The sequence below is a fragment of the Gopherus flavomarginatus genome, chromosome 8, assembly GCF_025201925.1.
Source record: "Gopherus flavomarginatus isolate rGopFla2 chromosome 8, rGopFla2.mat.asm, whole genome shotgun sequence".
NCBI lineage: Eukaryota > Metazoa > Chordata > Testudines > Testudinidae > Gopherus > Gopherus flavomarginatus.
The window spans coordinates 51,014,274-51,039,727 of NC_066624.1; the positions used below are offsets into that span (position 1 = coordinate 51,014,274).

General features: G+C 52.8%; 3 non-coding genes across 3 annotated transcripts; 2 read left to right on the top strand and 1 right to left on the bottom strand.

The window, feature by feature from the left end:
• Positions 1-16,244: 16,244 nt before the first annotated feature.
• TRNAI-UAU (transfer RNA isoleucine (anticodon UAU)) lies at positions 16,245-16,318 on the bottom strand. The gene has a single exon. It is a non-coding gene; the product is annotated as a tRNA-Ile (tRNA).
• Positions 16,319-17,936: 1,618 nt separating this feature from the next.
• On the top strand, positions 17,937-18,009 carry TRNAF-GAA (transfer RNA phenylalanine (anticodon GAA)). Its single transcript has one exon. It is a non-coding gene; the product is annotated as a tRNA-Phe (tRNA).
• Positions 18,010-22,437: 4,428 nt separating this feature from the next.
• TRNAA-UGC (transfer RNA alanine (anticodon UGC)) lies at positions 22,438-22,509 on the top strand. The gene has a single exon. It is a non-coding gene; the product is annotated as a tRNA-Ala (tRNA).
• Positions 22,510-25,454: the final 2,945 nt, after the last annotated feature.

Here is a 25,454-nt window from a genome sequence, read left to right on the forward strand (position 1 = left end):
GGTTCCCAGGGGGATTAGTGTGTTGGGGGGGAACAGATACCTACGTCCCGATTGTAGGGGGCCCTGGGGAGCTTAGGTGGTTTGTGGGGGTCACAGATACAAACATCCATGCTGTAGGGGTCCCGAGGGTCTTTGTGGGGTTCTGGGGGTCACAGATGCCTACCTACAGGCTGGAGGGGTCCTGTGGGTCTTAGGGGGTTTTTGGGGCATACAAATGCCTACATCTGGGCTTGTGGGTTCCCTGGGGGGCTTAGAGGTTTGTGGGGAGCATAGATATCTTTATCTGGGCTAGATGGGTCCCGGTGGGATTAGGGGGTTGTAGGGGGCACAGATACCTATGTAAGCAGAAGCAGGATGAACTCTACCCTGAGATCTGGTGGTGAATTATGACGAGTGTGGAAAAGAATTTCAGGGATTGATCGTGTTTGGATAGGCACACCCACCCTGCCTCACACTGCACGGCAGCCTGGGATGGTTGCTTTGGCAGCTGTGGTATCCCCAGTTTATTTGTTGCTGGGGCGTGAGATGTGGAATGTCGTCAACCTGATTGTGTGGATGAGGAACTGTGAAACTGCTTTGAGACAGGGATTCTCACCATCAATTGAGTGGCACTCGCTAGACAAGGGAGTGGGCTCCTTGGGTGAGCCAGAAACACCAATTGCCCCTTTTTCTCATTTAACAGGTGAATAGTAGAGCTGATTTTTGATTCTTTTAAGAATTGAAGTTTTAGGTTCTTGAGCTGAAATCAGTGAAAAGTTGTGCTAGTTAGTGGGGGAGTCTGAAGCTGTACAGCAGAGCAGTTGGCAGAAAGGGGCTATTTGTGAGAGTGGTCCATGGAGTGAGGTGAGCCTAGCAGTTTTTGGGGAAAGTTGGAGCAGTTCAGAGGTTGTCTGGCAAAGCAGCTAGTGGACCGAGCTGAGCAGTTTGTGGGGAAGGCGGAAGCAGAGTCCCATGGAGAGGCAGAGCAGTCGGCAGTGGACCACGTAAGGTGCCTCCTTTTACTCAGGCTAGCAGTGGGGGAAACTCTGCAGATAGACTCTTGAACTCTGGGGCTGTGGGACTGTGGGTGATTTTGGGGTTGCTGGACTCTTGAAACATTGGAGATATTGGACTTTGGAGCCTTGGGGTGATTTGGGGAGTGCTGGACTCATGAGCCCAGGGAAAAGGACACGGCCTAGTTGAGGTGTTTTCCCAATTTAATGCTATGTTGTTTATCTCACGTTATTAAACATTTTCTGCTACACCCAGACTCTGTGCTTGCGACAGGGGAAGTATTGCCTCTATGAGGCACCTAGGGGTGCGTATGTAAAATTTTCCCATGTCACTGGGTGGGGGCTCGAGCTGGTTTGCATTACGTTGTAGGGAAGGGACCCCTATGTATTGAACCCAGTCCTTGCTGCTCTCAGTTCAGCCTGGCAGAAAGGTCCACCTACATCCAGGCTGTAGGGGTCCCTGGGGGGCTTAGGGGGTCCGTGGGGGGAACAGATACCTAGGTCCAGGCTGTAGGGGTCCTTGGGGGGCTTAGGGGGTTTGTGGGGGGAACAGATATTTAGGTCCAGGCTGAAGGGGTCCCAGAGGGGCTTAGGGGGTGTCACAGAGTTTAGTGGAATCCGGCCCTGCACCCCTCTTCCTGGGACACACAGTGACTCAGCTAGCCAGTAAAATAGAAGGTTTTTTTGGCCAACAGGAACGAAGGATACAGCAGAGCTTTTGGGCACAACCAGGACCCCTCAGTCGAGTCCTTCTGGGGGTTCAGGAAGCTTAGTTCACAGTTTGGGATTCCCTGAATTCCAACAATCCAGCTCCAAACCAAAACTGAACTAACTCCCTCCAGCCGGCCCCTTCCTTTGTCCAGCTTCCCGGGCAAAGGTGCTGACCCCTTCCCCCCTGCCTAGCTTGAGTTACAGGCTTAGGTCCTGTCCCTCACCTAAAGTCACCCCCTGCTGTCCCATCCCCCACACAGACAGTCCCTACTCCATCACAGTAATGCCCAGAGCATTTCCCGCATGGAGCAACAGTGACACTGTGTGGCCTCGCAGGGTAATGCACAGAGCATCACACCTACTGTAGAGATCCCTGGGGGGCTTAGGGGTCATGGGAGGTACAGATAGCTACGTCCAGGCTGGAGGCATTCCGGGGGGGCTTAAGGGGGTTTGTAGGGTCACAGATATCTACAACCAGGATGGTCGGGACCCTGGGGGAGTTAGGCGGTGTGTGGGGGGCATACGTACTTGTGTCCAGGCTGTAGAGCTCCTGGTGGGGATTAGGGGCTTCGTGGAGGACACCAATACCTACGTCCGGGCTGGAGGGGTCCCTGGACGGCTTAGGGGGTTGTGGTGAGCGCAGTGATCCCTGGGGGTTTAGGGACTTGGTGAGGGGCACAGATACCTACGTAAGGCCTGGAGGGGTCCCTAGGAGGGCTTAGTGGTATTGTAGGGGACACAGATACCTACGTCCAGGCTATAGGGATTCTGGGGGGGGCTTAGGGCATCAGGGGGGCACAGATACCTACATCCAGGCTGGAGGGGTCCCGGGGGGCTTAGGGGGTGTGGGGGGGCACAGATATGTACATCCAGGCTGGAGAGGTTCCGGGGAGGATTAGGGGGTTTTGCAGACGGCAGAGCTACCTATCTCCAGGCTCTAGGGGTGTCTGGGGGGCTTAGGGTTTTTTTGGGAGGCACAGATATCTATGTCCAGGTTGGAGTGGTTCCTGGGGGGGTGGTTAGGGGATTCCTGTGGGCACAGATACCTAGGTCCATGCAGTAGGGGTCCCCGGGTGGATTAGGGGTTTTCTGGGGGGCACAGATACATACGTCTAGGCTGTAGGGGTCCCTGGGAGGCTTAGGGGGTTTGTGGGGGGCAGAGATACCTATGTGCAGGCAATAGGGCTTCCAGGGGGAATTAGTGTGTTGAGGGGGCACAGATACCTAGGTCCAGGCTGGAGGGTTCCCAGGGTGGGGCTTAGGCAGTTTGTGAGGGGCACAGATACCTGCTTCCAGGCTGGAGGGGTCTTGGGGGGCTTAGGGGATTTCTGGAGGTCACAGATACCTCCGTGCAGACTAGACGGGTCCCAGGGGGATTAGGAGGTTTATGGGGTGCACAGGTGACAATTTCCAGGCTGTACAGGTCCCTGGGGGGCTTAGGGGGTTGTGGGGGGCACAGATACCTATGTCAATACTGGAGGGGTCCCTGGAGGGCTTAGCGGTTCATGGGGGCACAGATACCTATGTCCAGCTGAGCTTTTCCCTGGGGGCAGCCTGCGCACAGCTGCGATCAGCTGTTTGCTGGGCAGGCTCTGCTCAATTGCTCCCCCCTCCCTGCTCCTGCGGGGGCTGAGTCCCCCCCCAAACAGCCTCAGGGGTCGGGGTGGGCGGGGGTGCAGAGCCAGCAGCAGCACAGCCTGCCCCGCTTTCCTGGGGCTGCCCCACACCTCTCGGGGTGATGGCTCTGCCATGGCGTCCGTGTGAATCACTGCTCCCCGCCCGCCAGGCTCGGCTCCGGCCACAGCAGCATCGGGTGCCCCAGGGAGCCCGGCTACGCTGGGGCTGGGGGCAGTGGTAGGTTGGGGGGAGGGGAAGCTCCAGATACTGGCAGGGGGCGGGGGGGGAGAGGAGCCGAGCTGGAGTCGGGGAGAAGCCCAGGACTGAGCTGGAGCCACGCTGGGGAGGGGGCGGGGGGGAGGAGAAGCCCCGGGCCCCTGCAGGAGCTGCAGTGGGGGGAGGAAGGGGGAGAAGCGCCAAGCTGGGGCAGGGGAGGAGAAGCCATACAGGGTTGGGAGGCGGGAGAAGCCCAGACCCCAGCAGGAGCTGCACTGGGGGGGATGAAGGGGGAGAGGAGCCACCCTGGGGCAGGGAGGAGAAGCCCGGGACCCTGGCAGAAGATGTGGGGCTGAAGTTCCCGTCTCGGGAGCTTTTTAACAGGTCTGTGCATTTCATCATTTTATTTCTGTCTTATGCTTAAATTCAGTTTTTTGAGTAACGAGTTCTAAAATGCCTCACCTCTCCTGGCTGCAGTAATTATCATTATTACTGTTATTACCGTATTGTATCGCTTCTCCTCCCCCTAACCTCCCTCCCCGAACCCTGAGGCTGTTTGGGGGGGGAATCACTCAGCCCCCGCAGGAGCAGTGAGAGGAGAGCAGTTGAGCGGAGCCTGCCCAGCAAATAGCTGATCGTAGGTATCTGAGCTCCCCACGAACCCCCTAGTCCCCCACGGGACCCCGACAGCCTGGATGTAGGGTTATGTACAACCACAGCCCCTCTATGCACCCCAGGAACATCTACAGCCAGGACGTTGGTATCTGTGCCCCCCATAAACCCCCTAATCCCCATGGGAACCCTTACAGCCTGGATGTAGGTATCTGTGCCCCCCACGAACCCGGAAAGCCCCCCAGGGACCTTTACAGCCAGGAAGTTGGTATCTGTGCCCCCCATAAATCTCCTAAGCCTTCCAGGACCCCTCCAGTCTGCACGTAGGTATCTGTGACCCCCAGAAGCCCCCTAACGCCCCAGGAACCCCTACAGCCTTGACGTAGGTATCTGTGACTCCAACGAACCTCCTAAACCACCCAGGACCCCTCCAGCTAGGACGTAGGTATCTGTTCCCCCCTCAACCCCCAATCTCCTGGGGACCCCTAGACCCTGGACGTAGATATCTGTGTCTGCCCTGATCCCCTAAGCACCCCCATTACCCCTTTAGCCTGGACGTAGATATCTGTGCTCCCACAACCCCCCTAAATGCCCTAGCGACCCCTTCAGCCTGGATGTACCTATCTGTGACCCCCACGAACCCCCTAAGCCCCCAGGGATCCCTACAGCCTGGACACAGGTGTCTGAGCACCCCACGAACCCCCTAAGCTCCTCGGGACACATCCAGCCTGGATGTATCTGAGCCCCCAGTGAACCGCCTAATCTCCCCGGGACACCGACAGCCTGGACCTAGATATCTGTGCCCCCCACAAACCCCCTATACCCCCCAGGACCCCTCCAGCCTAGATGTAGGTCTCTGTACCCCCACGGCCCCCCTGGGACTCCTACAGCCTGGAGGTTCGTATCTGTGCCCCCCACGAAACCCCAACCCCCCCCGGGACCACTCCAGCCTGGACATAAGTTTCTGTGCACCCCACGAACCCATAAGCACCTGTAGGGACGCCTACAGCATGGACTTAGGTATCTGGGGCCCCCGAAAACCCTCTAAGCCCACCAGGGACCCCTACAGCCTAGAGATAAGTATCTGTGCCCCCCCCGAACCCCATAAGACCCCCCATACCTCTCCAGCCTGGACTTAGGTATCTGTGTCCCCCACAACCCCTAAGTGCTGAGGAACCCCTCCAGCCTGGAGGTAGGTATCTGTGCCCACCAGAAACCTCCTTAGCCCCCCAGGCACCCCTCCAGCCTGGATGCAGGTATCTGTGCCCCTCACAAACTGCCTAAGCCCCCCGCCCGAAAACCCTCCAGCCTGGACCTAGGTATCTGTGCACCCCCAACACACTAATTCCCCCTGGAAGCCCTATTGCCAGCATGTAGGTATCTCTGTCCCCCACAAACCCCCTAGCCTCCCAGGGATCCCTACAGCCTAGATGTATGTATCTGTGCCCCCCAGAAAACCCCTAATCCACCTGGTGACCCCTACAACATGGACCTAAGTATCTGTGCCCCCCAGGAACCTCCTAAACCCCACAGGAACCACTTCAACCTGGACATAGATGTCTGTGCTTCCCAAAAAAACCCTAAGCCCCCCTAGGGACCCCTAGAGCCTGGAGATAGGTATCTCTGCCATCCGCAAAACCCTCTAATCCTCCCCGGAACCTCTCCAGCCTGGACGTACATAGCTGTGCCCCCCACAGACCCCCTAAGCCCCTAGGGACCCCTCCAGCCTGGATGTAGGTATCTGTGCCCCCCGATGCCCTAAGCCCCCCCCCAGAATCCCTATAGCCTGGATGTAGGTATCTGTGTCCCCTACAATACCACAAAGACCCCCAGAAACCCCTCCAGGACATACATAGGTACCTGTGCCCCTCACCAAGTCCCTAAACCCCCAGGGTCCACTGTGCTCACCACAACCCCCTAAGCCATTCAGGGACCCCTCCAGACCAGACGTAGGTATTCGTGTCCTCCACGAAGCCCCTAATCCCCACCAGGACCTCTACAGCCTGGACGCAAGTACCTATGCCCCCCACAACCCCCCTAACTCCCCCAGGGTCCTGACCGTCCTAGATGTAGGTATCTGTGACCCTATGAACCCCCTTAAGCCCCCCCGGAATGCCTCCAGTCTGGACGTAGCTATCTGTACCTCCCATGACCCCTAAGCCCCCCAGGAATCTCTACAGCCTCTAAGTAGGTGTGATGTTCTGTGCATTACCCTGCGTGGCCACACGGTGACACTGTTGCTCCATGTGGGAAATGCTCTGGGCGTTACTGTGATGGAGCAGGGACTGTCTGTGTGGGGGATGGGACAGCAGGGGGTGACTTTAGGTGAGGGACAGGACCTAAGCCTATAACTCGAGCTAGGCAGGGGGGAAGGGGTCAGCACCTTTGCCCGGGAAACTGGACACAGGAAGGGGCCGGCTGGATGGAGTTAGTTCAGTTTTGGTTTGGAGCTGGGTAGTTGGAATTCAGGGAATCCCAAACTGGGAACTAAGCTTCCTGAACCCCCAGAAGTACTCGATTGAGGAGTCCTGGTTGTGCCCAAAAGCTCTGCTGTATCCTTCGCTCCTGCTGGCCAAAAAAACCTTCTGTTTTACTGGCTGGCTGAGTCACTGTGTGTCCCAGGAAGAGGGGTGCCAGGCCGGATGTCACCACACTCCGTTACACCCCCTAAGCCACTCCGGGACCCCTGCAGCCTGGATGTAGGTATCTGTGCCCCCCACCAAACCCCTAAGCCCCCCAGGGACCCCCACAGCATGGACCTATGTATCTGTGCCCCCACGAGCCCCCTAAGCCCCCCAGGGACCCCTCCAGCCTGGACGTAAGTGGAACCCTTCTGCCAGGCTGAACTGATAGCAGCAAGGACTGGGTTCAATACATAGGGGTCCCTTCCCTACAACGTAATGAAAACCAGCTTCAGCCCCCAACCAGTGACATGGGAAAATTTTACATACGCACCCCTAGGTGCCTCAAAGAGGCAATACTTTCCCTCTCGCAAGCACAGAGTCTGGGTGTAGCAGGAAATGTTTAATAACGTAAGATAAACAACATAGCATTAAATTGGGAAAACACCTCAACTAGGCCATGTCCTTTTCCCTGGGCTCTTGAGTCTATCAATCCCCAAATCACCCCAAGACTCCAAAGTCCAATACCTCAAATGTTTCAAGAGTCCAGCAACCCCAAAATCACCCACAGTCCCGCAGCACTAGAGTTCAAGTGTCTATCTGCAGGGTTTTTCCCCCTGCCAGCCTGGGTAGAAAGGGGCACCTTACATGGTCCACTACCGACTGCCCTGCCTATCCATGGGATTCTGCTTCCGCCTTCCCCACGAACTGCTGAGCTCAGTCCACCAGCTGCTCTGCTCTACCAGCCAACCTGTGATCTGTTCCAGCTGTCCCCAAGAACTGCTCAGCTCACCTCACTCCATGGGCCACTCCAACCATCCAACAAACTACTCTTCTCCATCAGCTGTTCTGCTCTGCAATATAGTTTCAGACTCCCCCACTAACTAGCACAGCTATTTAGCAATTTCAGCTCAGGAAACTACAACTTCAATTCTTAGAAGAATCAAAAATCAACTCTGCTATTCAATTGCTAAAAGAGAAGAATGTGCAAATGGTGTTTCTGGTTCACCGAAGGAGCCCACTCCCTTGTCTAGCGAGTGCCACTCAATTGATGGTGAGAATCCCTGTCTCAAAGCAGTTTCACAGTTCCTCATCCACACAATCAGGGTGACAACACTCCACATCTCACACCCCAACAACAAATAAACTGGGGATACCACAGCTGCCAAAGCAACCATCCCAGGCTGCCGTGGCTGTGTCAGGCGGGGTGGGTGTGCCTATGCAAACACGATCAGTCCCTGAAATTCGTTTCCACACTTGCCATAATTCACCACCAGATGTCAGGGTAGAGTTCATCCTGCTTCTGCTTACATAGGTATCTGTGCCCCCCTCCCACACCCCCGTGATCCCACCGGGACCCATCTAGCCTGGAAAAAGGTATCTGTGCTCCCTGCAAACCTCTAAGCCCCCCAGGGAACCCACAAGCCCAGATGTAGGCATCTGTATGCCGCACACACCCCCTAAGACCCACAGGACCCCTCCAGCCTGTAGGTAGGTATCTGTGACCCCCAGAACCCCACAAAGACCCTTGGGACCCCTACAGCATGGATGTTTGTATCTGTGACCCCCACAAACCTCCTAAGCTACCAAGGGCACCCTACAATTGGGACGTAGGTATCTGTTCCCCCCTCAACACACCTAATCCCCCCCAGGATCCCTCCAGCCTAGACATAGGTATCTCTGACCCCACGAATCCCCTAAGCCACAACGGGACCCTTCCAGCGTGGACATAGGTATCTGCCCCCACAACCCTCCTAAGACCCTCAAAACCCCTCCAGCCTAGATGCAGGTATCTGTGCCCCCCACAGACCCCCTAGGCCATGATGGGACCCCTCCAGCCTCGACATAGTTATCTGAGCTCCCCACAACCCCCCTAAGCCCTCCGGAACCCCTCCAGCCTAGACGCAGGTATCTGTGCCCAACACGAACCCCCTAAGGCCCCCAGGACCCCTCTTGCCTGGATGAAGGTATCTGTGCCCTCCACAACCCCCTAAGACCACCCCCCAGGATCCCTATAGCCTGGACGTAGGTATCTGTGCACCCTCATGAACCCACTGATCCTCCCAGCGACACCTACAGCATGGACATTGGTATCTGTACTCCAAAATGCCCCAAAGCAACCCTGGGACCCCTACAGCCTCGAAATAGGTATCTGTGCCCCCCACCACAACTCCCTAATACTGCCAGAACTCCTCCAGCATGGATGTAGATATTTGTGACCTCCAGGAACCCCCTAAGCCCTCCCCAGGACTTCTGCAGCCTGGACATAGGTATCTCTGCCCCCCACAAGCCCCCTAAGACCCATAGAGCCCCCACCAGCCTGGTTGTAGGTGTGTGTATGACACACAAACCCCATAAGCTCCCCAGGGCCCCCTCCAACCGGGATGTAGGTATCTGCATAACCACAACCCCTTAAGTCCCCCAGGGACCCATCCAGACCATACATAGGTTTCTGTGCCCCTCATCAACTCCCTAAACCCTCAGGGACCACTACAGCCTGGATGTATGTATCTGTGCTCACCACAACCCCCTAAGCCATCCAGGGACCTCTCCAGCCCGGACGTAGAGATTTGTGTCCTCCATGAAGCCCCTAATCCCCACCGGAATGCCTCCAGAATGGACGTAGCTATCTGTGCCCCCCACGACCCCAGTGCCCCCCAGGGAGCTCTACAGCCTCTACGTAGGTGTGATGCTCTGGGCATTACCCTGGGTGGCCACACGGTGCCACTGTTTCTCTATGACAGAAATGCTCTGTGCATTACCCTGCGTGACCACACGGTGTCACTGTTGCTCCATGCGGGAAATGCACTGGGCATTACTGTGATGGAGTGGGGACTGTCTGTGTGGGGGATGGGAGAGCAGAGGGTGACTTTAGGACCGGACACGTGCTCAGCCTGTAACCTGGGCTAGGCAGGGGGGAGGGGGTCAGCACCTTTGCCCGGGAAGCTGGACACAGGAAGGGGCTGGCTGGAGGGAGTTGGGTTAGTTCAGTTTCGCTTTTCGTCTGGATGGTTGGAATTCAGGGAATCCCAAACTGGAAACTAAGTTTCCTGAACTCCCAGAAGGACTTTATTGCGGGGTCCTGCTTGTGCCTCCAAGCTCTGCTGTATCCTTCGCTCCTGTTGTCCAATAAACCTTCTGTTTTACTGGCTGGCTGAGAGTCACTGTGAGTCCCAGGAAGAGGGGTGCAGGACCAGACTCTCCCACAGTCTGTGACAGACCCAAAGCGCCTTCGGGACCCCTGCAGCCTGGACGTAGGTATCTGTGCCCCCCAACAAACACCTAAGCCCTCTGGAGACCCCTCCAGCCTGAACTTAGGTATCTGTGCCTCCCACAACCCCCCTAAGCCCCCCAGGGACCTATACAGCCAGGACATTGGTATCTGTACCCCATATAGACTCCATAAGCCCCCTGGGACACTCCAGTGTGCACGTAGATATATGTGCCCCTCAGAAACCCCCTAACCCCCCAGGAACCCCTACAGCCTGGACATAGGTATTTGCACTCCCACAACCCCCCTAACAGCCCCCTGGGACATCTACAATCTGGACGTAGATATCTGTGCTCCTCACAAAACCTCTAATCCCCCCTGTGACCGATACAGCCTGGACATACGTATCTGTGCCCACCCGAACTCCTAAGACCGCCTGGTAACCCTACAGCCTGGACATAGGTATCTTGGGCCCCCACAAATCCCCTAAGACTCCTAGGATGCCTCTGTGCACCCCAAGGCCCCTAAGATCCCCCGGACCCCTACAACCAGGATGTAGGTGTGACGGTGCTGCCCGTGGGAGCTAGCTGAGGTCACTCAATCAGGGTGAACTGCAAACAAAACAGGGCAGACAAATCCCAAACGCTGGTGGTTATTTCAATACTTAGATTTACCAAGCCAGCACAAAACAGCTTCTGTAGTACCTCACTGGTTACTTAGAAGTTTAAACCACGCAGTTCCCTTAAAGTACGCAACCTCAGGCCTCCATCCAGACACACCTGTCAGATATGATGATGATTCCTGAAAATCTTACTTCATCATATAAAAGAAAAGATTCTTCCGATCCCAAAGGATCAGCCACATACCCAGGTTCAATTATAACTTAGATTAATAGATTCATAGATTCTAGGGTCAGAAGGGACCAATGTGATCATCTAGTCCGATCCCCTGCACAAAGCAGGCCACAGAACCCTACCCATTCACTTCTATAACAAACCCCTAACCTATGTCTGAGTTATTGAAGTCTTCAAATTGTGGTTTGAAGACCTCAAGCTGCAGAGAATCCACCAGCAATTGACCCATGCCCCACGCTGCAGGGGAAGGTGAAACACCTCTAGGGCTCTGCCAATCTGCCCCGGAGGAAAATTCCTTCCTGACCCCAAATATGGCGATCAGCTAAACCCTGAGCATGTGGGTAAGACTCACCAGTCAACTTACATCTCACCCAAAATACATGCTATAGCCAATTCTTATTAACTAAGCTAAAATTTATTAGAAAAGAAAAGAGAGAGAGTGTTAGTTAAAAGATTAATAGACATTAATCTTAAGGGCCCAAAAGCAAGCTATTCCTATGGGTAGGAAAGATAGAAAATGTGGCAAAAGAGCACCTTGGCTTAACCACGAGATCTTGCATGACCTACAAAATAAAAAGGAGTCATATAAAAAATGGAATCTAGGTCAGATTACAAAGGATGAATATAGGCAAATAACACAGGAATGCAGGGGCAAGATTAGAAAGGCAAAGGCACAAAATGAGCTGAAACTAGCTATCGGAATAAAGGGAAACAAGAAGGCTTTTTATCAATACATTAGAAGCAAGAGGAAGACCAAGGACAGGGTAGGCCCACTGCTCAGTGAGGAGGGAGAGACAGTAACGGGAGACTTGGAAATGGCAGAGATGCTTAATGACTTCTTTGTTTTGGTCTTCACTGAGAAGTCTGAACAAATGTCTAACAAAGTGAATGCTTATGGGAAGGGGGTAATTTTAGAAGATAAAATAAAAAAAGAGCAAGTTAAAAATCACTTAGAAAAGTTAGATGCCTGCAAGTCACCAGGGCCTGATGAAATGCATCCTAGAATACTCAAGGAGTTAATAGAGGAGGTATCTGAGCCTCTAGCTATTATCTTTGGGAAATCATGGGAGACGGGAGAGATTCCAGAAGACTGGAAAAGGGCAAATATATTGCCCATCTATAAAAAGGGAAATAAAAACAACCCAGGAAACTACAGACCAGTTAGTTTAACTTCTATGCCAGAGAAGATAATGGAGCAAGTAATTAAAGAAATCATCTGCAAACACTTGGAAGGTGGTAAGGTGATAGGGAATAGCCAGCATGGATTTGTAAAGAACAAATCATGTCAAACCAATCTGACTGCTTTCTTTGATAGGACAACAAGTCTTGTGGCTAAGGGAGGAGCGGTGGATGTGGTATACCTAGACTTAGTAAGGCATTTGATACGGTCTCACATGATATCCTTATCAATAAACTAGGCAAATACAATTTAGATGGGCTACTATAAGGTGGGTGCATAACTGGCTGGATAACTGTACTCAGAGAGTAGTTATTAATGGCTCCCAGTCCTGCTGGAAAGGTATAACAAGTGGGGTTCCGCAGGGGTCTGTTTTGCGACCAGCTCTGTTCAATATCTTCATCAACGACTTAGATATTGGCATAGAAAGTATGCTTATTAAGTCTGCGGACGATACCAAACTAGGAGGGATTGCAACTGCTTTGGAGGGCAGGGTCAAAATTCAAAATGATCTGGACAAATTGGAGAAATGGCCTGAGGTGAACCGGATGAAGTTCAATAAAGACAAATGCAAAGTGCTCCACTTAGGAAGGAACAATCAGTTTCACACATACAGAATGGGAAGAGACTGTCTAGGAAGGAGTATGGCAGAAAGTATGAGCTGCATGTCATTCTAGCCTCACTCATTGCTTCCCTTCCTCCCCTACCCCTCCTGGGCTACCGTGGCAGTTATCCTCCCATTTGTGTGATGAAGTAATAAAGAATGCAGGAATTTCAAACAACACTGACTTTATTGCTTCTGCAAGCAGAGATCAAAGGGGGGAGGGGAGCGCAGCCTCCAGCTGCTAGGATAGTCCAGGCAGGACTGAATGTCCATTAGACAAAGCTTAAAGAAGAGAATGAGCTGGGAGTCATTCCCATTTTTGCCCAGGCACTTCTGGCCGACCTCACTGTGGCCAGCCAGGAGCACTCACGGGATGACAATGACAGATACCAGTCCTACTGTACTGTCTGCCGTCTGCAAGGGAAGGGAAGGGAAGGGGATGCTGCTGTGTAGCGCTGTAGCACCATGTCTGCCAGCAGCATCCAGTAGACATACGGTGACATTGGAAAAAGGCAAGAAAGGATTTTTTTTCTCTTTCCTTTCACGAGTGGAGGGAGGCAACGACATATACCCTGAACCACCCACGACAATGTTTTTGACCCTTCAGGCTTTGGGAGCTCAGCCAAGAATTCAAATGGTTTTCGGAGAGTGCGGGAACTGTGGGATAGCTACAGTCGTCAGTCGCCCCTCCCTCCGTGAGCATTCATTTTATTCTTTGGCTTTCTGGTACGCTTGTCTCAGTTCCTTAAGTTTCAGCACTGCATTGAGTCCCTGTTGTGGCCTCTGTCCATCATAGCCTTGGAGATTTTTTTCAAATGTTTTGGCATTTCGTCTTTTGGAACGGAGTTCTGATAGAACAGATTCATCTCCCCATACAGAGATCAGCTTCAGTATCTCCAGTACGGTCCATGCTGGAGCTCTTTTTTGATTCTAGGACTGTATGGTCACCTGTACTGATCAGCACTCCACGCTGGGCAAACAGGAAATGAAATTCAAAATTCAAAAAGTTCGCAGGGCTTTTTCTGTATACCTGGCCAGTGCATCCAAGTTCAGATTGCTGTCCAGAGCGGTCACAATGGTGCACTGTGGGATAGTGCCCGGAGACCAATACCATCAAATTGCAGCCACATTAACCCTAATCCGACATAGCTATACCGATTTCAGCACTACTCATCATCAGGGAAGAGTACAGATACCGGTATTAAGAGCCCGTTATACTGATATAAAGGGCTTCGTTGTGTGGACGGGTGCAGGGTTAATGCGATTTAATGCTGCTAAATTGGATATAAACTCGTAGTGTTGACCACGCCAGAGAGAGCAGCAGGTTTCCCCTATTGTTTCCTGCTCTTGTTTTCTTGACTAGTTTCTCTTCTGCACCAACTTACACTTTTACTTGGTGAGCCTGGCTAGTTCAGTTGGTAGCACAGCAGACTGATAATCTGAGGGTCCAGAGTTCAAGTCCCTAGTCAGGTGATGAACTGCTCACTATATCTTTAAAAATCTGTCTTTCTGGAGTCGTCTTTTATCTTGTTTTTTCTCTTCAGGATTTTGCCTTTCCTAAGAAGGGCCTTTGTGGGGGTGGGGATTGAAGGGGCAACTTCCTGACATCCCCCCTGTCCTCACAGCCTGGAGGAATAAAGGCCTCTGAGCATATAGCATGTTCCTCCCCTGCACACATACACACAGAATATCCCTAAGGAATTAGAATCGCCTGCTGCCTTCCCCATCCTGCTGGATCCCCAAATGAGGATACTCTTCAGCCTAAACCCATGTCCCCTCTATTCCCAATGCCCCTCAGACCCAACCCTCAGTCCCTCCTATGCTCACTGCTCCTCACTCCCAACCAGAGCCTGCTCCTTTTCACCCTTCTCCTCTGCCCCAATCCACAGCCCCCTCCTATTCCCAGTGCCTCTCAATCCCAACCCACAGCCCCCTCCTATTCCCAGTGCCCCTCAATCCCAACCCACAGCCCCCTCCTATTCCCAGTGCTCCTCAGTCCCAGCCCACAGCTCCTTCCTTCCCTCCAGCAGCAGGTGCTTCAGACCCCCTCAGGAAGATTTTCTTGCAAGGTTTCGTGTATGAGTCTTCATGTGGATTTTACAGTATGTTGGAAATATGTTGGGTTGCTTGCCAAAATGATCACTTTTGGCTGGTGTTGGATTCCCAGTCTCCTTGTTATTGGGACAGGAGAAATAAAGGGTTGTTGTCCTTGTTGTGTGAATCGAGGGCAGCAGAACTGTGCTTGGCAGACCCCGATGGAGGGACTCACCCTCAATTCAATAGCACTCGCTAGGCAGGGGACATTGGTTCCAAAGCCAAGTGGGCTGGGGTCTGAGTCCTCATAGTAAAATTTAGGTATTAGACCAACTTTAGGACAGGGTGGCTGTGGAGGGGCGAGTGAGTCCCTAGACAACATAGTGAGTACGGTGCCTTCTTATTTTCCCCCTTTTCCACCCAGGATGGCAGATGAACTCTACAGAGGCACCTCTGGGCTTGCACTGACTAAGGACAACAGCTGTGAGTGGGGTGCAGAGAGGGGATGGCTCATGTTAAATGACTTTTGGTTGCTGGACTTACGAACCGTAGGGAAAAGGACAATGCCCAGCTTATTTGTGGGTGGATCTTTTCCTCGTGGTTTAGGTTTATGTGTTGGGGCTGCTGACATGACTTCTGCTAACCCTGGGCTTGCATTGCAATGTAGACGTACCCTGAGAGTGCAGCTATACTGAGATAAAATCCCTGTGGCCCGGCTGGCCTGGATGATCTGATTTGGGCTCCTGGGGCTCAGGTTGTGAGGCTAAAAGCTGCAGTGCAGACATTTGGGCTCAGACTGGAGCCCAGGCTCGGAGACCCTCACCCCTCGTGGGGTCTCGGAGGCTGGGCTCAAGCGCAAGTGTCTACACTGTAATTTTATTACCCTGCAACACAAGCCCCACAAGCCTGAATCAGCTGACCCAGGGTTTGAGAATAGTGACTTGGGTGTGTTAATGGCAGTGTAGACGTAATGCTAGGCTATGTCCACAGTGTAATGAAACACCCAGAGCTGCCCCATGCCAGCTCAGGCTCCTGGGGCTTGGGCCGTGGGGTGGTAAATTTGCAGTGTAGACGTCTCGGCTCAGGCTCAATACCGGGGTCTGGGACCCCACAAGGTTGGGAGGGAGTTTAGCAAGCCAAAAAGGTAAAACGGCAGTGGAGTATTACCGTGGACTCAATGGCATTTCTCCACTGGTCTGTCTGCTTTGGGACAGGGACAATGACATGTCCTGCTGCATTTGTTATTTCAAAGGGCGGTTTAGGATTTTCATTCTCAGACACTGGGCACAAAGCAGGACTCAACCCTCGATGCAAACTAAACGAGCTGCCCACAGATTCTGGCAGCCACAATGAGCATTTGGTGTGAGAGCTCAGATCTGCCCCTGTCCCAGAGGGAGGAGGTCATCTGCAAGGGGACTGGACCACTAAACTATCAGCTCCTAACTCCCAAACTTTCAGTAACTCTATTATCAGTGGCTGTGAGCATAATTTAAACCATAAGAAAAACCACACTGGGCTAGACCAAAGGCCCATCTAGCTCTGAATCTTGTCTTCTGACAGTAGCCAATACCAGGTGCCCCAAAAGCTACTCCCCCAGGCACCACTGGGAGTTGAACCCAGGATCCCCTGCTTATAAGGTAAGTGTTTTAACCAGCTGAGCCATGGTGCCTGCATGTAGCTAAAACACAGTGTCTGACCACACCTGACTCACTGACATCTCCACCAGGCCCTGACAAGCTTTGCTTGTGTTTGGATTCTGCAAAGCAGAGGAGCAGATGAGGTTTTCCTTGCAAGCTGTGCGTGTGTGTGTGAATCTTTGGCCAGGTCTGCACTACAAAGTTATTTTAGCATCATCACATTGCTGAGGTGCGTGAAAAACACACAACGCTCCCTCGGTCACCAGCTTTTGGCTGGTGCACACACTGCAATGCCACGTCTGGCCACAAAACTGCCCTGTTTTGGTGACAAAATAAAACCACCTCGACGAGAGGCCTAGAGCTTTTTGCAGCAAACTTAAAGTGACAGAGTGCCAGTTTAGATGCTGCCGTTCATTATATAACCATAACTGGCCTCCAGCAGTATCCCACAATGCCATCTGTGAGCTCACCTGCCCTGCATTCTGCTACAGAGCCATGGGGCCCTCCCCTTTCATAGCTCCAGGAAGTTCTGACAGCTGAGCCTGCTGCTCTGCTCCGGCAGCCAGGAGCAAATCTCTGCCATGGATGCTGCTCACTCCCACCCTGCAAACATAGAGCAGGTGGCAGGAGCTTCCTTACAGTGGGGGCGGCGGGGCATTGGCATCTGAACTCTGACACCCCCATGACACCCCTTCCCTCGAGAAGGCTCTTACCTTCTAAACAGGGATGGCTGTTTTCTAGTAAAATCACTAAAAGGGAAGGAGAAAACTTGAAAGAGGTTCCTCCTGGCGCTCACGTCCGTGAACCCGAATACTCTCTCAGTCCTCAAAGAGAGACCTGGAGAAGGAGACTTGCTGAAGCGAAGCAAAGCCACAGGGGTCTCTGAGAATTCCCTGGCCCCTTGCCCCGTCCTGCCTGGCTGATGTCAGCATCTCTCTGTGAGGTCACCATCTCCCCACCGCCTTGGACCAATAGTCTGAGGTCCTGCAAAAGGCCTTTATGATGTCACTGCCACACCCCTCCCTTGCTGTGCCAATGTCCTGCTCCTGGCCAGGCCCTTTGGAGGTCTGAGCTACTCCCTACTCAAGGCAAGAAGTGTCTTCGGTGCCGCCTACCCCTGCTCCATATGTTAAACCATTGAATACCTTATTTTTTATTGCATTTGTAGCTCATATCATGATTTCAATGCACAATCTGGACGCATGATTTTCTCGATCATATTAGACAATACATTTTCATGCTAGGATGTGTAAATCTGTATTTATTCATGCCATATATAAGAAAATAAAACAAATTCATTTCCTCTAAGCATATGGAAACTTTTTAATTTTCACAGTAACTGAAATGTACAAACACCTAGAAATGGAACTGTCACCAGCACAGGGTTGGCCAGTATTAAATAGTGTTACAGTAGGAGACAGCGTTAGGATGTTAACCCCAGGCCTTTTGTTCAAAGGTTGTGTCTCTCGCCTTTCCCCCATGAACTGAAGTGCAGCATTCAATAGATCCAGAGACTAGTTGATGACATTTCTGAGTGCTAAAATAGCAAGCGCTGTCCTTCCTGCATTGGCCAGTGGTGACTGGAGAGCTGGTTTGTTGAAAATAAGCTTCAAGGTGAGAAGCAGCAGCCCAAAAGAGGTCCCTACAGGTGCTGAAGTAGCTCAGTTGGGAGAGCGTTAGACTGAAGCTCTAAAGATCTGTGGTTCAATCCCAGGCTTCAGCAGCCTCTTCGATCCTTCTCGGTGCAGCTGTGGGCTGTTTCCTGGCAACACAGCAGTCCCTTTACCTAATGCACGTTCTTTCTTTCAGGCTATGCAGCAGGAAAAGGCAGCATTGGCTTCTGCAGCCAGTTGGCCCTCCTGAACTTTCTTTCTTCTCTTGCTCTTTCTCAGAAAGGGGAAGAAAAAGCAGCTCCCCCTCAAGCTGGAGTCACACGGGCGATGTAAGGACAACTTGCTGAGTGCCAGCTCCAGTCCTCTGCTCTGCCAGCTGACCCATCGAAGAGCTGCCGCCATTTTCTCCAGGTTCTCCCCTCAGTGTGTGCCAGGATGAGCACCACCAAAGTGCAGGGAATTTGAGGGCGGGGCAGGACAGGGCAGCGCACTGTGATGGAGTTTCTGTAGCGTGGTGGTTCTCACATTTGCCTAATCTGCAAAAGGGCCTCAGCCCGAAAACCAGGCAGAAACGTAGTGGCTTCCTTTTCCCAGCTCCCCTTGCTGTCCAGCAAGGCCTCCTCCTTCTGCCACTGGCCTGTCCCTGGGATAACCCCAACCCCCGCACGATAGAGGGTGGTGATATCAGTGGAGAAAATACCTTGGCGTCAGCCTGGGGAAGCTGGAGGAATTAGGCCAGTCGAACCCATGGAAGTGCACTTGGCTGCTGGGAGGTAGAATCTTGTTTCTACCTCTTGGCATCCCAGGGGTGGCTACTTGCAGCCCAGGAAAAGATGTGGGGTTCTGGGTGGAAGGAAAACAAGTTAAGGGTTAATGTCTCTTTTACCTGTAAAGGGTTAACAAACAGGGACCCAAACACCTGACCAGAGGACCAATCAGAAGACAAGATACTTTCAAATCTCGTGTGGAGGGAAGCCTTTGTTTGTGGGTTTTGGGTTTGGCTTTGTTCTCTTTGGGTCCTGGAAGGGGCTAGAGGTGCAACCAGGTTTCTGCCAATCTCCCTGCTACAGTCTCTTATCTATTCAGAATTGTAAGTAAGAAAAGGCGGCCATAGTCTTTTAATTTGTTTTTTTTTCCATTTGCATATGTGTACTTGCTGGAATAGCTTAAATTGTGTTTCTGCTGGAGAAAGTTTCTTTCTATTGTTTATAAGTTGAAAGACCCTGTAACTTTTTACCATCTAAAATGCAGAGATAAACCTTTTACTTTTTTTCTTTCTTTTTTATTAAAAGTTTTGCTTTTTAAGACCTGTTTGATTTTTTTTCCCAGTTGAGGCTCTAGGGAATTGAGTCTGTATATTCCAGGGAATTGGTGGGGAGAAGGGAAGGATAAATTTCCTCTTTGTGTTAGATTCACACAGCTTGAATCTGTATTGCCTCTGGGTGAGGGGGAAGCAGGGAGGGAAAGGTAAATTTCCTCTTTGTGTTAGATTCACGGAACTTGAATCTGTATTGCCTCTGGGAGAAGGGGAGAGAGAAACTTGATCTCTCTGTGTTGTGTTTCAAGGAATTGAATCACGGTATCTCCTAGTGTACCCAGGCAGGAAAGATCTGGGAGGAGGTAAAGAGGTGGGAGGGAATGGTTTATTTCCCTTTGTTGTGAGACTCAAGGAATCTGGGTCGTGGGGTCCCCTGGGAAGGTTTTGGGGGGACCAGAGGGTATCAGGCCCTAGAAATTCCTGATTGGTGGCAGCGCTACAGAATCTAAGCTGGTAATTACGCTTAGAGGACTTTATGCTAGTACCCATATCCTGGACGCTAAGGTCCAGATTTGGGAATTATACTATGACACGAGTAGGCTGCTTTCTGGCAAGATGGTTTTCTGTTTTAGGCTTGGGAGAAGCCTGCGAGAGGAGTTGTTCCAGTGAGAACCGCTGCTCCTTTCTTGCCGACCTGGGGGTGCCAGTGACAGCTTGTGAGGGGGCAGGTGCTGGCTTGAGTGAATGGGATACAGGAAACCCCAGCCTGCCCCTCCAGGTCAAGTCCACTGCTTGGCTCCTGCGTTGTGACATCCAGATTTAAATCTTCCCAGCATGTGCTGTGGCTCGTGTATTAAGCCTTCCTGGTGGGCCTGGTCCTTGCCAAAGTAGCTCAGCTGGGAGTGCATCGGATTGAAGATCTAAAGGTTTCTGGTTTAATGCCAGGCGTTAGCACCCCCTTCACCCTGGGTGTGTTGTGCTGGGCTTTCTTCTGGGTGTGCAGCTGTGCCCTGAACTCACCAGTGTTCCTAATTTCAGAGGCAACACTTGCAGAGGGCGTGTGTGGGGTCATGTGCCCCACCTGGGTTAGCTATCGCCTGCTGCATTATGTGGTGCTGCCAGGCCCCCTCCCTGCAAAGCAGCTGCTGCAGGGGTGAATGGAGAGGGGCTGCCTTTGCTGCTTCCTCTCCCTGCACTGTTCACAGCTGAGGGGGCTGTTGATTGCAAGGGGATGGGGCTGAACCTTGACATTGTGCCCCCCCCCCTTCAGGAGACACCAGTCGTCTGCACCTGGTTGGAAGCTCCGCAGCCAGAGGAAAAAGTGGTTTTCTGCACCAGAGCTGCCAGCTCTTACTTTCTTTCTCATGACGGGGAGGAAAAACAAATCTCTTTTTCAAAGCCCAGTCCTGCCATTGACCGAGGTCTGACTTTCTAAGTTCCTGCTAGAGTGGGGGATTTAGAGTTAGTGGGGTCCTGTGCACATAAAGTGCATTCAACAACCCGCCTTCCTCTGAGCTCTGCTATGTCTCCAGTAGCTGCTGTCCCCTGGTAGCAGGGAAGGACGTTTCTACCCATCCAGGAGATCCCAGCCTTGGACCAAAGGCAACTTCAGGCTTCTCCTCTCTCCTTTCTTGGAATCAAGTTCAGGTTTTTACCAGGAGTTAAAGCAGCCTGAAGCTGCAGAGTCTGGATCAAGGTCACAAGTTCCCAGTGTCTCTGTGGAAGGGAATTTGTTAAATCCCAGATGAGTGGAGTTAAATCAGTTCTCAACCTGAGTCCTTAGGTCTAAATCCTGAGGATATTGTCCCATCATGGGGCCATTTCCCACCTCTCTTTCATACCGAAGCACAATTTTCTTTGCACAGACACAGGAACAGCAGGATCTTTCTCTGTCCCTTGTGCAAAGCAGGTGGCCAAATTCCATGGAAACAATGGCCAAGCAGGGGGCCCTGGGCACATCCAGCCCTGGCCGTGAGACGTTCCCTCCCCTCTTTCTTTATACTGCTGTTGTCATTTCATGGAATGTCTGGGATGGGGAAAAGCTGAGTTCACTCCAGCTGGAGGGAAAAAGACCCCTGAAAATCTCAGGCCCTCAGGGAAAACCCAACCTCTGCTACCAGGGTCACTGAGGTGCTGGGGATTTGAGTAGGAAAGGGACTGTCTGAATTTTCAAGGTGGGGAATGAATAACAAACTACAAGATCCACCTCATTAACCACCGACACAGGCTAATCCTGCTGCAGACAGAGAGGAAACTGGGAGCTATTCTTTGTTGTGCAGCCATGGAAACACTGACCCAATTGCACTGCAGTGAATGTGCTGGGGAAAACCGGATTTTACAGGCAGGTGGAAATAATGGATCCTAGAAACACCTGGAGTCCCCCACACTGCGTCTGCCACCAGGGTTGGGTGTTGAGCTGCTCACAGAGTCCCCCACCAACATTACTTTCTAGCAGGGGATTGCAGCACCACCCACCCACCCAGAGCTGAAAGTAAGCCGGTCCAGTCTGGTATGGTGTACTGGCAAGAGCCAGTACGCCGTGTTGGACCACACTGGCATCCATGGCGGGCATTGAAAGGGCTCTGGACTGCCCACGGCCAGGGCTCTGGCGGCCAGGCTGGGGCCGGGATTGAAAGGGCTCAGAGCTCCCCGCGGCTGCGGGCAGCCTAGAGCCCTTTAAATCCCAGCTGCAGCTGAGATTTAAAGGGCTGAGAGCTCCATGCTGCTGCAGGCAGCCCAGAGTCCTTTGAATCCTGGCCGTGGCTCTGGTGACCGGGCTGGGGCCGGGATTTAAAGGGCTCGGGGCTCCCCTCAGCGGCAGGAGCTCTGGGCCCTTTAAATCCCTGCCCCAGTCCCGCAAAGCTTGGGGTTCTCCTGGTGGCTGGAGGCCTAGGCCCTTTAATTTGCCCCATGAGCCCCGGGGGGCTCCCAGCCCCCTCTTCAGCTAGGAGCCTCTGGTTGATTTAAAGGCTCTGGGTCTCCCAGCCACAGCTGGTGCCCCAGGGCCTTTAACTCTTGAGATGCCACGCCTCTTCTGGATGAGGCCACGCCCCCTCAGGACTCCCGCAGTACCGGTAAGTCCTGTAAGTTACTCTCACCCCTGCACCCAGCCAATGCAGTATGAAGGCTGAGTCTTGTATCGCTGCACCCTGGGTCCAGGGCATGCACTCTCTCTCCTCCTCTGCTGTATAGAATCCGGCCCTGCCGCAAAGTGTTCCCCATGAACCACCAACCTCCAGGACAGCAGGTTTGGCCCTCAGAGCAAGGACCAAACCAAGGTGGGGTTGTAGCTCAGTGGTAGAGCACATGCTTTGCATGTATGAGGCCCTGGGTTCAATCCCCCACATCTCCAGGTTTCTTTTTCATCCTGCTGCTTTGCTCATGCCCAGAGGGGATGTGGCCCACCAGGCTCCTTGCCCGAGCTTCAATCCTGCTCACTGAGGGGCAAGGGACAATTGCATGGAAGGTCCTGGGGGAGTTTCTGCTCCTAAGTCACCTCGGTATGTTTAAGATTCCCACCCGCTGTGCTGCTTGGGACAATGGTAGATGAGAAGGGCGAATCCTCCAGCACTGGAGGGAAAGGTCCCATCTGCACAGCCCGAGAGGCAAGGAAACAGAGGGGCTGTCAGTGCTCAGAGAGGAGAGAGGTCAGTGATTTACACCCACCAGGGGACACTGACTTTTTGAGGCGGGTGCAGCTGGCTTGAGATGGTGCTGACGATGGATAGAAAAAAGGCTGGAGTCAGTGACAGATGGGACCACAGAAGGGGAAGGGGAATGGCAGCCCCACAGAAGGTCCTGGGTGCTCAGATGCCCCAGTTATTGCACCCTGGCCTGTCCTAGAGAGAGAAAAGACCCAGAGGGACCCAGCCCCCCTACAGTGATCCCGTGGACAAGAACCTGGCTGGGAGTGGGGTGGTTTCCCTCTGGGCAAAGGGGAGCTGAAATCCCTCAGTGTCCTGGAATTTAAGCAATGAAAGCTTCAAACCCTGCACGGGTGTGGGCTGAGGTGCATCAGCAGAAGGTTGGGCTGGACAGAGCTGGCAGGTTTGTATAATTTTTGGTGGTTCCCAGAATGGGACCAAGTCCTGCCCCACCCCACACCTGTGTGAGGCTCTGGGAGGGAGTTTGGGTGTGGGAGGGAGGTGTTGGGCTCTGGGAAAGACTTTGAGTGCAGGGTCTGGGCTCAGTCAGAGGGTTGGGGTGCAGGAGTGGGTGTGGTGGGCAGCGTCTTGGAGGGAGTTTGGGTGCGGATATGGGGTTTGAGTTGGAGCAGGGTGTGAGGGGTGCAGGAGAGGGTGAGGGGTGCAGCATTTACCTCAAGCATTTCCCAAAAGCAATGTGCACCCCTCTCTGGAAGCAGCCTCTAACCAGGAGGGCTGGGAGTGTCTCTGTGCACCACTGCCAGCAGACTCCACCCCACAGGTCCCATTGCCACAGTAGGCAGAGTTGGCACTCGGGGAGACCCCCCACACACACCTCATGGGCTACAGTGACGTGCCAGCTGCTTCTGGGGGTGGCGTGCCACACGGAGCGAGGGTGAGCAGGAAACTGCCTTAGCCCCCTTGTGCTGGTGGTGGTGGCGGCGGCAGGGATCTCTGGGCCCTTTTAATTTCCCATAGGCAGCAGGCAGGACCAGAGGGGACACTCCCAAGGCCAAATATTGCTTTGCACAATGATAAATCTTGGAAGAGGACAGAAATGAAATGGCAGAAGAACCTAAGGAATGAAAAGCCTCCGGATTCTTGTGTGTGCACTGACGCTGAAGAGAAACTGTAATTTGACTCGCTTTGTGTCTGCGGCCGGTAAAATATCAAGGTAAAATCATTCCAGTGATTGTGACACCGGGTTTGAGGAGGCTTTGGTCTTATTAAAATGTAACTAGCATGATAGGTCCTGTCTTGATCATGGGTGGGAAGATGTTCTTTTTCAGGGATCTCAGACGAGAACTGGGCCACAACACCGGGTTTGTTTAGGCCACAAAAACGGAGGCAGGAACCTCTTCTCTCCTGCTGGCAAAGAACCCCAGGTACCGAAAAGACAGGGACTCACATCCCTGAATGGGCTTTTAAAAAGTTAGGGCCCGACCATTTCTTGTTTCCACAGACTAGACACTTTAGCAAACTTTAGAATTCCTTGGTGCTAAACACTGTGAAACTCCCCTTTCTCCATCACAGAGGGCTTTAACACCCCTTATCTCACTCAGGCTCACAACTGCCCAGAGTTCGAGAACTGTCCCTGTTCCCATTGGACAGACGGGGAGGAGCCTGAGGTACAGAGAAGGGAAGTGACCTACCCAAGGGCATACACAGAAAGGTGGTGGCAGAGCCAGAAAGAGAAGCCAGCGGTCCTGACTCCTGTTCTAACAGACAAACCCTCCCTCTCCTCCTTAGAGGTAGGGATAGAGCCCAGGAATCGAGATGGTGAGGAAATTTCATTGAAACCATTTCTGTCAGAAAATCCCATTCAGACTAAATCAGTTTGTTTCTCAAAATCATAACAAGTGGGATGAAAGTTCTTTGCAAAAGTATTTTGTTGCAAAACAAAAGCATCTCCTGTTTGTCACAGTGTGTTAAATTGTCTCCTCGCACACAAAGAGGAGACACTTAGATCTCAAACATTAGATAAGATGCTTCAGTCTGAGCTACGTCGTTGCTGCTTTTAACAATTTCAAAATAAAAACATACAAATCAAATAGACTATTTCAGCTATTCTATTATGTGTTAATCTGCTCTGAGTAAATGTGATAGGACACCTTATATTATGCACTATTCCTAGTGACACTCTCCAATGGATCCCCATCCTCCACCCACCGTGAGGTAGGTAGGAGCAGATCATTACTATCCCTACTTGAAAGATGGAGAAGCTCAGGCTGAGAAAGAGAATTGACTTGTCTCAGGTCACACAGCCAGTCAGGCTGGGCTGGGGCGGCAGGAGGTGCGGGTGGTGGGGGCAGAGCCCAGGGCTGAGGCGGCAGGAGTGTGTGTGGGTGGGGGAGCACTGGAGGGGGGGAGAGGAGAGCCCAGAGCTGGGGCAGCACGGGGTGTGTGGGGGGGAGAGCCCAGGGCTGGGACAGCAGGGGGATGCGGTTGGGGGGAGGCCCAGAGCTGGAGTGTCAGGGGGTTCAGGTGGGGAGGGAAAGCCCAGGGCTTGGGCAGCAGGGGAGTGAGGCGGGCAGGGATGGGGTGGGGGCAGCCAAAATTTTTTTTTGCTTTGGGCAGCAAAAGACCTAGAACCAGCCCTGCCTCCACGCACCATGAGGTAGGTAGGAGCGGATCATTATTATCCCTACTTGAA